Source organism: Myodes glareolus, chromosome 6, assembly GCF_982192425.1.
Source record: "Myodes glareolus chromosome 6, mMyoGla1.1, whole genome shotgun sequence".
Classification (NCBI taxonomy): Eukaryota; Metazoa; Chordata; class Mammalia; order Rodentia; family Cricetidae; genus Myodes; species Myodes glareolus.
In genome coordinates this window covers 25,235,955-25,250,226 of record NC_142031.1, presented here as the reverse complement: position 1 = coordinate 25,250,226, position 14,272 = coordinate 25,235,955, and the positions used below count along the sequence as shown (strand labels likewise).

Genomic DNA, 14,272 nt, shown 5'->3' with positions numbered 1-14,272 from the left:
GAAATTCCTCAAGATCACTTGCTAGGTGAAGGCCAGTATGCTGAATTGCAAAGGCAATTTGAATTTGATGACCACGCCTTGGTCTTATGTCAGTTAGCCGCCTTAAATGCTTGGGACAAGGTTAAAGAATCAGAAAAAGAGTTTTGAGTCATTTACTAAAAATTATATAAGGCCCAAAAGAAGCTTTCACTGACTTTTTTTTTTTTTGCAACGATTGACCCCCATCTGTAAACAGAATAGCATCAGATCCAGAAATCAGTCTAATATTAATCTACTCTTTGGCTTATAAAAATGTTAATTCTGAGTGCAGAAAGGTGATCAGGCCTTTAAAGGCAAGATCGGTATCGATAGATGAATGGATTAGAAACATGGCTGATATTGGATCTCATAGTTACGATGCAACTTTAATAGAAGTACTCTCTAAAGGTTTTAAGAGAAGACAAACTGGACTGGAGAGATGGCTCAGCGGTTAAGAGCACTGACTGCTCTTCCAGAGGACCTAGGTTCAATTCCCAGCACCCATATGGCAGCTCACAACTGTCTGAAAATCCAGTTCCAGGGGACCTGATACCTTCACACCAATGCACATAAAAATAAAAGATAAATAAATCATACTTTTTTTAAAAAAGAGAGAAGACAAATTGTCAGATGTCTTGGCTTTGGCAAGCAAGGTCATTTTAATAGAGATTGTAGGCAAGACATTCCTAGAAATAATGTTTTTTTCTAGAGATAATTCAAAAAGAAGGTCCCTGTCCTCTGGAGTATGCTGAAGGTGAGGCAAAGGCTGACATTGGATTAATGAACACAGATGAACAAGGGAAAATGGAGCAGTTTTTGCATATTACAAAATACAGCATATTACAGGTAAACCACACAAACCTACAGAATAAGCAGTTATAGAAAGATCTAATTTTAAAACAGGCTATGGTGGTGCACACCTTTAATCTTAGCACTAGCAAAGCAGAGACAGGTGGATCTCTGAATTTAAGGCTTTAAGGCCAGCCTGGTCTACAGAATAAGTTCCAGGACAGGCTCCAAAACTACAGAGAAACCCTGTCTTGAAAAACAAAAAAAAAAAACCAAAAAAAAAAAAAAAAAAAGAAAAAAGAAAGAGGGAAAGATCTAACTGAACTCTAAAAGATATGCTTATTAAACAGAATGGGGTAACAGAGACCCTCAGAGATAGATTGCACAATGCTTTATTACTTTAAATTTTCTAAATGCTAATGAGAAAGGAAGGATAGTTGTGGAGATAGTGTGGTACATGCACTAGTCCTAGCACTTGGGAGGCAGAGACAGGCAGATCTCTGTGAGTTCGAGGTCAGCCTGATCTACAGAATAAGTGCCAGATCAGGCTCCAAAGCTACACAGGGAATCCCTGTCTCAAAAATATTCTTAGGGGCTAGGGAGGTGGCTCAGATGTTAAGAGCGCTGCACGCTCTTCAGGAGGTCCTGAGTTAAATTCCCAGCAACCACATGGTGGCTCACAATCATCTGTAGTAAGTTCTGGTGCCCTCTTCTGACCTGCAGGCATGCATGCAGACAGAACACTGTATACATAATAAAAGTAAATTAAAAAAAAAAAAGCCAGGCAGTGGTAGTGCAGGCCTTAAATTCCAGCAATCCGGAGGCAGAGGCAGGCGGTTCAAAACCAACCTGATTACAGAGTGAGTTCCAGGATAGCCAGGACTGTTTCACAGAGAAACCCTGTCTCCAAAAAAAACAAAAAACAAAAAACCCACAATGCCCACATCTCCAAGCAGTGGGGTGGGCAGTTTTAAGTCATTCAGTGGGTTATGAATATTTGTCATCATTTAGGGAGGTTGATTTCAAATTGTCATTGGTAATGGTCAGGAAAAAGGCTGAACAAAGGAGATTAGATTTAGGGATCTTGTTCCGAAAAGAAAAAGGGGCATGTAGAAAGAATTTTTTAAAAAGCTATTACCAATCTTAAATATTGTACATTGGTATGGATTTTTGTATACTGATACAAATTTGAGGGGTTTTGTATGTGGTATATATGTTTTCTATACAAGATATTTTTGTATATTGATACAAATTTAAGGCTATTTTTTTTAAGATTTATTATTTATTATGTATACAGTGTTCTGTCTGTCTGTATGCTTGCTGGACATGAAGAGGGCGCCAGATCTCATTATAGATGGTTGTGAGCCACCATGTGGTTGCTGGGAATTGAACTCAGGACCTCTGGAAGAGCAGTCAGTGTTCTTAACCTCTGAGCCATCTCTCCAGCCCTTTAAGGCTATTTTTGTTAGAACCTAGTGTACATACGTTTCTACTCTCGCCCCTTTTTTTTGATGGTTTTGGTTTGGTTTTTCAAGACAAGATTTCTCTGTAGCTTTAGAGCTTGTCTGGACTCACTCAGTAGCCCAGACTGGCCTCAAACTCACAGAGATTCGCCTGTCTCTGCTTCTTGGGTGCTGGTGTGAGCTACCACCACCCAGCACAATTCTACTCTTGCTCAAGGTTTTGTACCTATACAGCTCATTTAACAATGTAATATAAACTTCTAACCATTGAAAGTTATTATTACAGACTATTTTGGATAATAAGGAATTGCGAGTTATAGTAGTCACTTATTAAAATCAAACTTGTAGTCATGTTAGGTATGTTTTCAAGGTCAAACAGATATATTTTAGATAGACAGGTGATCTTCGAACACTTCAAAGACCTACAGAATATGGCATTTAAGATGTTTTAATATCATAAGGTTCTTTTTTTTTTTTATGACAGTTGCTCCTGGCACCAACAATCTACTTCAGAGATGATGGACATCAAAGAAACTCCATATGGAGTTTACTTTCTTTGTGACAAAAGTTAGCCACTGGGCAAGAAACTGTCCTTGCCTCAACTGCTGACAATTGCTGTACAAACTGGACAATCAGGACAGAAAAGAAAGTGACTGCCACTGGGCGATGGTGGTGCAAGCCTTTAATCCCAGCAATCAGGAGGCAAAGGCAGGTGGATCTCTGTGAGTTCAAGGCCAACCTGGTCTATAAGTTCAGAACATCTAGGACTGTTACACAGAGAAACCCACTTTGTCTTGAAAACCACCCCCCTAAGAAAGAAAGAAAGAAAGAAAGAAAGAAAGAAAGAAAGAAAGGAAAAGAAAAGTGACTAGTGACTGTCAAATTTTGCTAAACAAGGTGGGACAGTCCTTCAAAAATCCTTCTTCACAGAAAAGTCAGATATTCTAGGCCTGTAGGCTGAAGATGGATGTCACGACCTTACAGAGGAACCTTGGGTGACTGTCCAGGCATCCAGCTGTTTTCTTCATTTCTTAGTTTTGGAAGTTTGCTCTGCACTTTCTGCTTACTCAGGTAATATAATATCCTCAGGTCTCTGATGGAGTTGAAGACTAGATAGTTATAGTTTTCCTTGTTAGCAAATTCAGAAAAGAAACTAAAAAAAAATGTGTAAAGTGTATAAGGTTGAGAGACACAGAAGATAGTTTTGGTTGGTAATTTAAGTTAGGATAGAAAGTGAATTGGGTGAGAAAGTTTAGATTCACCAAAATAGGATAGATAAATATTTTCTCTAATTTAGCCAAATGCAAATGGATTGGATACTGTTACTGTAATTCTTGCTTAATAACTGTTTTGTTGTATATAGTTTTACTATATTAAGGTTAACACCCTCCTTTTAATTAGACATAATTAGTGATAAATGCTATGGAACAATCCTTTTCTACACTATGAATATGCATTATTCTCCTTGGCTAATTAAAAGCTGACAGGCTGGTAGCTGGGCAGGAAGTTACGTAGGAGAATCAAACTGAGAATGATGGGGAGAGGGAGGCTGGAATGAAAAGTGATTCCAGCCATTCTCCTGGGAAGCAAGACGAGCTATGTGGCAATACATAGATTAATAGAAATGAGTTAATTTAAATATAAGAGTTAGCTAGTAATAAGCCTGAGCTATTGGGCAAGCATGTACAAGCAATATTAAACCTTTCTGTGGTAATTTGGAAGCAGCTGCCTGGATACAGAGTGGGCAGTTAGAGCAGAAAAACTTAGGATTATAATTGTGGGTACCAACATGTGTGGCAATCAGAGGATAATTTGTGCAGTTGGTTCTTCCACCTTTACTTGGGCTCTGGGGATGGGCCTCAGCACTCTAGGCTTGCTCAGCTTACCCACTGAGCCATCTTGCTGGTCCTGTGATGTTTCTTTAATACTTTCAACTGGCTGTTTTAAAACTCATCTGCTTATTTATTTAAATTTCACTATATATATATATATATATATATATATATATATATATATATTCTCTTTAGACAGATTTTGTTGTTGCTGATGAAGTCAGGGGGAAAAGAAAAAAGTAAGAGGGTTTTTTCTAATTTTCCTCCACAATACCAAGTATTGAACTCAGGGCCTCAACACTGTCTACTACTAAACTGTAGTCCCAGTACCACCCCTTATTTTAAGGCAAGTCTCACTATGTGGTCCTGCTGGTCTGGAACTCAACGGAGATCCATCCACTTACCTCTGTCTCCTGAGTACTGGGGACCAAAGGTGTGTATAAGCATACCTGGCCTTTTCTTTTTCAATTTCAATTTGATTTTGACAGGTCTTGTTTGGTCCAGGCTGGCTCCAATTGTGATGTCAGTGAGGATGGCTCTGATCTCAGGTGACCAGCCTCTGAGTGCTGGGACTGCAGGTGTGGACGCCACACCCAGGTTATATGGAGCTTGAGGCCCCCAGCTCAAGGCTTTCCCACAGAGAGCCACATCCGCAGCCCTGCCTTCCCTTGCCTGTTCTTTTAAAGTCAAGTTTACTGTTTTTATTTTAATTTTTATTACTTTTAGTTTCTGGATGTGTGGGGGTATGCACGCATGAGTTCAGGTGTCCAGAGAGGCATTGGATTCTCTGAAGCAGGAGTCCCAGGCAGGTAGAGCTGTTGACCTGGGTGCTGGCATGGAACTCAGATCCTCTGTTTTCTGTACTCAGTACTGTTAACATCTGTGGCAGCTCTGCATCCCGTTTCCCTTGTTAAAACTTCCAGTCAAGCCTGGCCTGATGGAACGCACCTCAGGATGCTGAGGTGAGAGGGTTACTGTGAATTCCAGGTTAGTCTGGGTTTTTAAAGGAGGCCCTGTCCCCAAAGAACAAAGACACAAATTAACGACACAAACCCAAAGTCTAGCCAAGTGTAATAACTTACACCTATGTAAGAACTCCCACCAGCATTCTGAGGTTGTGGGCGGAAGAGCTGAGAGCTGAAGACCAGCATGGGCTCCAAAGTGAGACCCTGTCCCCAAACAAACAAAAAGAAAGATGAATTGGCTGTGGTATCCCATGCCTTTAATCCCAACACTTGAGAGGCGGGGGCAGGCAGATTTCTGTGAGTTCCAGGGCAATCAAGGATGCAGAGAAACCCAGTCTCGAAACAAAAGATAAGGATTAGGGTGTCTTTTAGCCTCCCCATCTGCAGCCTGGCTACACATCAGGCCCTCCTGTGGAACCTCCAAGGAAGGTGGAGAATCGGGGCTGGGGCTCAGTGGGTACAGAGAAGTAAGAAACGCTGGACTCTGTCCCCAGGCGGCAAATCTGTAATCTCAGCACTCAGCAATGGCATATTGCTGCTCCCGGGCCTTTGCATCTACTGGGCCCTCCTTCCCCTCTGCCTCCTCTGCCCTTCCCACCCCTTCCTCCCTTCCTCCTTTCTCTTCCCGTCCCTTCTAGTTCTCTACCTCTTCCCTCCCTCCTTTGGTTTTCTGAGATAGGGTCCCATTCTGATGTCTCCGGTGGCATCAAACACACTGTGTAGCCCCGACTGGACTCAAACTTGCAGCAATGCTCTTGCCAGAGTGCCGGGATTCCAGGCATGAGCCAGCAACCTTGTTATCTTGCCAGGGTTTAGATTTCTCTTCTTTCCTTAGGGTACCTTGTGGGAGAATTGTCTGTGTTCTGTCAATCATATTTTAATAAAACGCTGATTGACCAGGCAGGCAGTATAGGCGGGAAAGCCGGACAGGAAGTAGGAATGGTAAGCTGCCCCACTGGAAAAGGTACTGAGCCATGTGCTAACGTAGATAGGGATAATGGGGTAACATAAGTTATAAGAGCTAATAAGTAGCCTGACCTAATGGGCCAATCAGTTTATAATCTTATGGAGTCCTGTGTGTGATTTTCTTTGGGCTTGCCAGCTGTGGGGTACTGGGCGGGAGAGAAACCCCAACAAGCCGGGCGGTCATGTTACAGTACCTGAATAATCTGGATTCCTTAGAGGGGCCTTCCCCAGCACCCCTCAGTAACACTCGGTAGCCCCAGAGTTCTCCTAGGCTGCCTCCCCATGCTGTGGTTCCTGCCATGCTTTTCTTACAGGTACATATCTTTTATTTATCTGTTTGTCTATTTATTTATTTTGGTTTTGTAGCCTTGGCTGTCCTGGAACTCATTCTAGATCAGAACTCAGAGATCTGCCTGCCCCTGCCTCTAAAGTGCTAGGATTAAGGGTGTGCACCACCAAGGCCGGATTATTTATGTATATGTGGTTTGTGCGTTTGTGTGTAACTCGTGTGGCCAGGCTTACCAGCAAATGCCGTTACCAGCCGAGCCATCTTGGCAGCCAGTCGTCTACTTTAAGCTGAGGCTCCCAGACTTAGAACCTCACAGAGTGTGCTTCAGTCTCCAGTGTCTTTCCCACTGAGACTCAGCAGTCTGGAGTCCCCGCCTCCTGTAGCCTTCACCTGTCAGTCAGTTCAGGACCGGGGAGGAGGTACCACACCTAAGTCCCAGGCCTGGCTTTGCCAGCAATCTCATTGACTTCCCTTTTTGCACACAGGAAATCCTAGCGTGCAGACCAAAGGACAGAAAGGGGGTTTCTGTGTTTGCACGGTGGTGGACAACCTTAGACACGCCTCTGATTGTTTCCTCGAGATAACAAGGAAGGACTGAATCGGGCGCAGCCACCTCTCCCCCAGTTTACCTAATTAGACTCAAACCAGCTGCTCTGTCTGACAAGCGGGGATTTAAAATACATTGAGAGAATGAATTGTATTTGCTTTTGCTGTCAGGACAGGATAGAACTTTTTATCATCTCAGTGATGTCTGTTCCTTCACTTTTAAGATGTCAAACTTCTCTTATTTATTTATTATTATTTTTGGTTTTTCTCTCTGTTGCTTTGGTTATCCTGGAGCTTGCTCTGTAGACTAGGCTGACCTCTAACTCAGAGATCCGCCTACCTCTGCCTCTAGAGCTTGGGATTAAAGGCATATGCCACCACAGTCTGGATCTTTTATTTATTTATTTACTCGTTTGTTTATTTAAATTTAAAGAATTCTGCCAGGCAGTGCCTTCACCCACACTTTTAATCCCAGCACTTGGGAGGCAGAAACAGTCAGATTTCTGGGTTCAAGGCCAGTTTGGTTCACAGAGTTCCAGGACATATATAGTGAGATCCTGTCTTAAAAAACAAAACCATAAACCAGGCAGTGGTGGTGCACACCTTTAATCCCAGCACGCAGGAGGCAGAGGCAGACATATCTCTGTGAGTTTGAGGTCAGCCTGGTCTATAAGAGCTAGTTCCAGGACAGGCTCCAAAGCTACAGAGAAACCCTGTCTCAATGCACTCCCTCCTCCCCCGCCCCCAGAAGCCAGAAGAGGGCCTTAGGTCCTTGGGAACTGGAGTTACAGACAGTTGTGAGCCACCATTTGGGTTCTGGGAATCGAACCAGGTTCTTCTGCAAGAGCAGCCAGTAAATAAGTTGTTTTTTTTTGTTTGTTTGTTTTAGCCATGGTTCTTATCACAACAGCAGAAACCAAACCAAACGAAGACACTAAACAAACAAAACAAAACCAAGTGTAGGTCTTGACCCAGTCAACAACAGATTTAACAATAAAGAGGGGAATGCTCTTGACATCTTCCTGCTTCCTGTCTTTTTTTTTTCTTTCCAGGCCTTTCCCTGAGGAAAATACAGAGGTTGGAAGAGCTCAGATCTGTAGAGGAAGGAGTGGGGAGCCCTTGGGCTGAACTAAGCTTTGATTGACAGCTAAGAGGCCAGAGCCCAAGCAGTGGTTTCAATCCTGAGGTTCCATGTAAGGAGGCAGGGGTCCTTAACAGCCCCCAGTCCTGGCAGAGCTGCTACTTGACCATTCTTGCAGTCAGAACTCAGTTAAAGGGGACATTATTTCCCTGGCCAGAGAGACTAACCTGGAGCTACATACAGGGTGGCTGGAGATGGAAGGACAGATGGACAGATGGTCACAGCCTGAGACTGGAGACTCGTCACGTGACTTTCTTCTCTCACTGAACACAATGACAAAGGAAATGATGACAGGTTGGAGAGACCATTGTGGGGCTAAGAATGCCATTGCTCTTCCAGAGGACTGGACCTCAGTTCCCAGCATTCATGGCAGGCAACTCACAACCCTGTTAACTCAACTCTGGGGAACCAATGCCCTCTTCTGGCTCTGGGAGGCAACCAGACGTATGTTCACATACATACACACACACACACACACACACACACACACACACACAAATAAATTAAAATTAAAATAAATGATGAATAAAACAGTTGTGGAGGCAAACACTTGTAGTCCCAGAACCCACAAGCAGGAGGATCAAGAGTTCAAGGTCTCCTTGGCTACCCTGCTCCTGCTGAGCTCAAGGCCAGACTGGGCTACAGGAAACCTAGTGTCAAGAATGAAAACAATAGCAAAATCCCCCCAATAAAATAAAAATGACAGGGAACGTACATAGAGCTCACAAGACATAGGAAAGGCTTGGGGGTCTACTTGAGTTGGGTGGGGAACGTAACTCAGCTGGTTGAGTGCTTGCCCAGCATGAAGCCCTCAGTCACATCCCCAGCACCTTACATAGCAAGTTCAAGGCCACCTCAGGGTATGTGAGACCCTGTTTCAAGACAAAACAAAAATTCCCTCCATCCTGCTCACACCCTCCTCCAAAAGAAAAGCGGTTGAAACTCAAGCCATAGTAGCACAGGGCTGTCTTTGACAGCTTGAACAGTGGCCGTCCTGACTTTGAAAGGCTGTTGAGCAGCTGGCCAGTGAATTCAGACAGTGCTGTGTGCCTGCACAGACTCTTCAAGAAAATTCCGAGAGTCATAAAGGGGCTTCAGAACATCGGCCAGCACCTCTGCTTTTGGAAAGATCATTAGATCTGTCCACATGAGTGTGTGCTGAGATGTGAGACACACTCTGCTCCACAGGACATGCAGCCTTGTACTGTTGGAATTGCATTCATTCATCTGTGTATGGGGAATGGAGGGGTGAGCATTAGGTGCCGGAGTTGGTTCTGTTCCACTGCCTGAGTCCCAGGGATGGATCTGAGGTCCCTCAGGTTTTTTGGCCAACAACTTTACTCCCTAAGCCATCTCATTAGTCCCTGGTATGTGGTCTTTAATTTCCTTTACGGAGAGCCTTCAGGGTTCCTGGCAGGTGGTGTAGCCTGGGCCTGAGCAGACACTGGCCACTGGACCACTAGGATTTTAATTCCTGAGGGACCCAATATGATTGGCATTGCAGATTGGCCCGCCTCTTGGAAACTGCTGACGGGTGAAACTGAGTGGAACATCCTGACGCCAGGCTGAATTTATGGTCGTGACACTTCCACGCGCCCCCCTGAGTGACAAGGCACTTCTGACGACTTTTCCCTACTTCTGGCAGAAAATACTGGGGGGATTGCTTCACCCATAAACGACTTCCTTTCAAAGTCTCAGGAGAGCAGAGATCTGGGCGGGGCGAGCAGCTCAGTGGTACGGTGCTTGCCTGGCCTGCCTGGCTTGCTTAGTTACAAAGAAACGGAGCTTGGTGGGGCATGCCTGCCACCTCAGCGCCAGGGAGGCAGCTGCAGGAGGATCACAAATTCAAGGTCATCCTGGGCTACTTAAGGGAGCTTGAGGCCAGCCTGGAATACAAGAGGCAAGGTGGAAGGAGGGAAGGAGGGAGGGAAGAGAGAGAAAAAAAGGGAGGAGAGAGGACAGAAGAGATGGGGGCGGGGGACCAAGAAGAGACAGGGTTGCAGACACCTGATCCAGGCGGCCAACTCAGATTCTCTCGGGAATTTGAAACCTGAACGTGAAGACCGGGCCTAGCGGCCAGCGCAGCAGCAGCAGCAGCAGCAGCAGCAGCAGCATCCAAGCCACGGTGTTGTAGAAAGAAGGTCCGAGCTGCCCTGGTTTCTGCCTGTCTGCCGCACTAGCACTTCCTTCGGTCCTCTGTGCCACCCCAATGTCCTTCCAATAAGTTGCACTTGATCTTGGTGGGCAGAGTCGCTTTCCAGCCCTGAAAATTAAAACTCCAAGTCACAAACAAAGCACGCCTGGGAGGCGTGGTGTGGAGAGAGAAGGAACTTCGGGCTTGTGGCTTTGTTTTAACTCTTTTCATACTTGAAGTAGTGTTTGCTGTGGCTTGCTGGCTCCAGGCTCATGAATGCAGGTATTGCTGGAAGCATCCATCTCAGGGGCACACTCTCTTTCCTCTCCCTTTCCTCTCTGACTACTCCTTTCTCTTTCTGACAGGAACTCATGTAACCCAGGCTGGGACTATTTAGCCAAAGATGACTTTGATTCTGATTCCTGATCCTCCTGCCTGAACCTCCCATGCACTGGGATTCCAGGCACGACCCGACCCACTTTGTTTTGTTTTGCTTTATTTTGTTTTGTTTTCCGAGACAGGGTTTATCTGTATCTTTGGAACCTTTCCTGGGATTCGCTCTGTAGACCAGGCTGGCCTCCAACTCGCAGAGATCTGCCTGCTTCTGCCTCCTGAGTGCCCCGCTGGGATTTGTTGTTGTTTTATTTTGGTTTGGTTTTTGGTTTTTCCGAGACAAGTTTTCTCTGTGTAGCCTTGGCTGTCCTGGAACTCACTCTGTAGACCAGGCTGGCCTCTAACTCAGAGATTCACCTGCCTCTGTCTCCCAAGTGCTGGGATTAGAGACATGTGCCAGCACCGCCTGGCTTTTTGTTTTGTTCTGTTTTGTTTTTTTAAGTACAAGGTCTCATGGAGACCTAGCTAACTCAGAACTCTTATGTAGCTAAGGCTGGCCTTGAACTCTTGTTCCTCCCACTTCCAACTGCTGAATACTGGGGTTACCAGGGTATACCTCCGTGACTGGTATCAAAGAAGTTTTGAATTGCTGTTTTCAGCTGCACCCTGTATACAGTTAGAAAATTTCCACCATGAGTCTTAATTTCTTCAGCTTTAATGTGGGCAAGTCCCACCCATGAAGTTAATTTGTTTTAGTTATCCTTTCGTGGGTTGTTTTTTTTTTTTACTTGGTTTTGGTTTAAATTTTGGCTGTGCTAGGGATGGAATTCGTGGTCTTTCCAGTATTAAGCCAGGTATCACTGTATTCTAGGTTGGCCTACAAATTCACTATGTTGCCCAGGCTGGCCTGAAATACATTGTCAGTCTTCCTGCCCAAGCCTCTGGAGTGTTGGGATAGCAAGCATGAGCCACCAGGCTGGCCTCGAACTCATAGAGATCCACCTGCCTCTGCCTCCCACTGCTGGGATAAAACACATGTGCTACCACCGCCCAGCACTTTTTTCTTTTTTGTTTGTTATGTTTTAGCTTTTTGGAACAGGGTCAGATTTATAGACATCTACCTGCCTCTGCCTCCTAAGTGCAGGGATTACCACCACTGGCAAATTAAGTGGTTAATCAACCAATTAGTGAATTAATGCATGTATCCATTCAGTGCTAGCACAGAACGCGGCCTTAGGCCTGCTAGACAAGTCCTCTACCACTGAATATACCCTCAGCCCCTGTCAAATATTTATTAAGGGCTGGAGAGATGAAGGCCAAACATGGTGGTACACATCTTTAACCCTAGCATTCAGGGCGCTGAGGCAAGTGACTCTCTAAGTTCGAGACCAGCCTGGTCTACAGAGGAGTTCCAGGGCAACCAGAGCTACACAGAGAACCCCTGCTGTGGGACAGTGGTCTTTTATCCTGTCACTTGTATTGTTTTTAATAAAATGCTGATTGTCCAGTAGCCAGGCAGGAAGTAGAGGCATGGCAACGAGAATTATGGGAAGAGGAAAGTTTCAGCTGTAGTTGTGACCCAGACGCAGAGGAAGCAAGATGTGACTGCCTCATGGAATAAGGTACCGAGCCTCGTGGCTAACACAGACAAGAGTTATGAGCTGATATAAGTTACAAGAAGAATGAATTAATAAGAAGCCTGAGTTACTGGGCCAATCAGTTTATGATTAATGTAGACCTCTGTGTGATTTCTTTGGGAATTAATGACTGTGGGAACCGGGCAGGACAGAAACTTCAGACAACAAACTCCTATCTCAAAAAACAAACGAACAAAGCAAACAAACAAAACAAGACAGAGAGAGGACACTTGTTGGTCTTCTTCTAGAGGACCTTGGTTCAATTCTCAGCATCCACATGGCTGTTCACAAGTCTTTAACTCCAGTCCCAAGGGATCTCTTCTGGGAGCACACATACAGGCCAGCAAAAAACACACACTTTGGAAAAAGTTTGGATCGGGCAGTAGTGGCACAGGCCTTAAATCTCAGCACTTGGAAGGCAAAGGAGGCAGATCTCTTGAGTTTGAGGCCAACCTGGTCTACAATCAAGTTCAAGGACAGACAAGGCTACACAGAGACACCCTGTCTCAAAAAACAAACAAACAAAAATTTTTGGATTTTGTCAGTTTCGTGTGCCCCCAACTGACTGTGGAATCTGTAACCAAGGGTGACCTTGAGTTTCTGACCTTCCTGCCTCTGAACTCCTCAGCTCTGGGAGTGTGAGTCTGAGGAGGAACCCAGGCTTCTAACTAGCTGCACACCCAGCCCTAAGGGTCTTTTCTACTCACACAGTAAGGGGTAAGTGCCCAGCCCAGGCCAGGGTTTCTCTAGGGTAGATTTTTCCAAACCCTGCCATGCCAGTCCCTCCTCACGTTCCTGCTCTCGCCATTTCCCTCCAGCCTCCCTGTGGGGAAGGTAGAAAAATGTGAAGCATTCCTGAGCCTGAGTTCACTCCCCTCAGGCTCCGTAGGCTTACCTTCCTGCCTTCCAGATAAAGAGATCAAAGGTCCCCCGAGATCTGATTCCCCAGGTTGGTTTCTGTGAGGAGAGGATCTGGAGGGAGGAAGGAGGGAGGAAGACTAACCCGCTGAGAGGACAGGAGGGGCGGTTCTGAGGTCTCCGTCCCTGCTCGCAGCCAAGGCTCTGTGCTAGCACAGAAGTTCATTCTCATCTCCTGCAGGGTCAGATGCAAGTCCCAGATCAGTCCCGCCTCCATCTAAATCCTACAGTGTCCAAACTGAAGGATCCAGCATGGTCAGAGCTCCGTTGTGTGAATCGGAGACGGAGAGACTGTGCTGTTCATTCAGCCTCACTGAGAGGTGGTGGGGGTATGGGGGTGTTTATAAATAAGAACACCTCAAGGGAACAGGAAAGTGAGACTGAATGCCCCTCAAGTACCTGTAGTTTTAAAAAGGCACCAATTCAGAACTAGCCCATGGGACTGGAGAGACACCTCAGCAATCAAGAAGGCTTGTTCTTGAAGAGGAACTGGGTTTGGTTCCCAGCATGGGCAGAGCATCCACAGCTCTTCTTCTCCAGTTCCAGGGGTCCCTTGCCCTCTTCTGGTCTCCTAGATACCAGGCACACACGTGGTACATATATACATATACAGGCAAACACTCTAGACCCACAAATTTTAAAAATAAAGGTAAAAAGAAAAGAAAACTGGGCATGGTGATGCACGCCTTTTTGCTTTTTTCAAGACCTGTTTCTCTGTAGCTTTGGAGCGTGTCCTGGAACTCACTCTGTAGCCCAGGCTGGCCTCAAACTCATAAAGATCCACCTGTCTTTGCCTCTGGAGTGCTGGGATTAAAGTCGTGCACCAACACCGCCCAGAGGTGGTGCACATCTTTAATCCCCATTGAAGGAGGCGGAACCAATCAGGTCTCCCTGAGTTCCAGGCCAGCCAGGGCTACATCCTGAAACCTCTGCTCTCCACAACAGCAACATCAATAAGGAGGCCATGTCAAGGCATGATAGGACAGGCTTGCCATTCCAGAAGTCAGGAGCCTGAGGTAAGCTCTCACCAAGGGATGGGCTCAGAGTTGCTTCAGGTGAAATTACAGGTGATTGTGAGCCATCACACCAAACTCGGGTCTCCTAGAAGAGAGGCTCACACACTTCTCCCTGAAGCATGGGCTCTTTACCAAGTATGAGTCCTCCCTGACCCCTAACTTTTCACTTCCTCCTTCCTCCCAGAAAATTGACAGGTGTTTAGGGGAAGGGAGAGGACTGTAATG

At 45.6% G+C, this 14,272-nt stretch overlaps 1 long non-coding RNA gene across 1 annotated transcript; it reads left to right on the top strand.

Moving 5' to 3' along the window:
* Positions 1 to 1,705: 1,705 nt before the first annotated feature.
* On the top strand, positions 1,706 to 8,492 carry LOC146894168 (uncharacterized). The gene is made up of 3 exons (XR_015002258.2): positions 1,706 to 3,341; positions 4,971 to 5,064; positions 7,921 to 8,492. It is a non-coding gene; the product is annotated as an uncharacterized LOC146894168 (long non-coding RNA).
* The last annotated feature ends 5,780 nt before the right edge of the window (positions 8,493 to 14,272 follow it).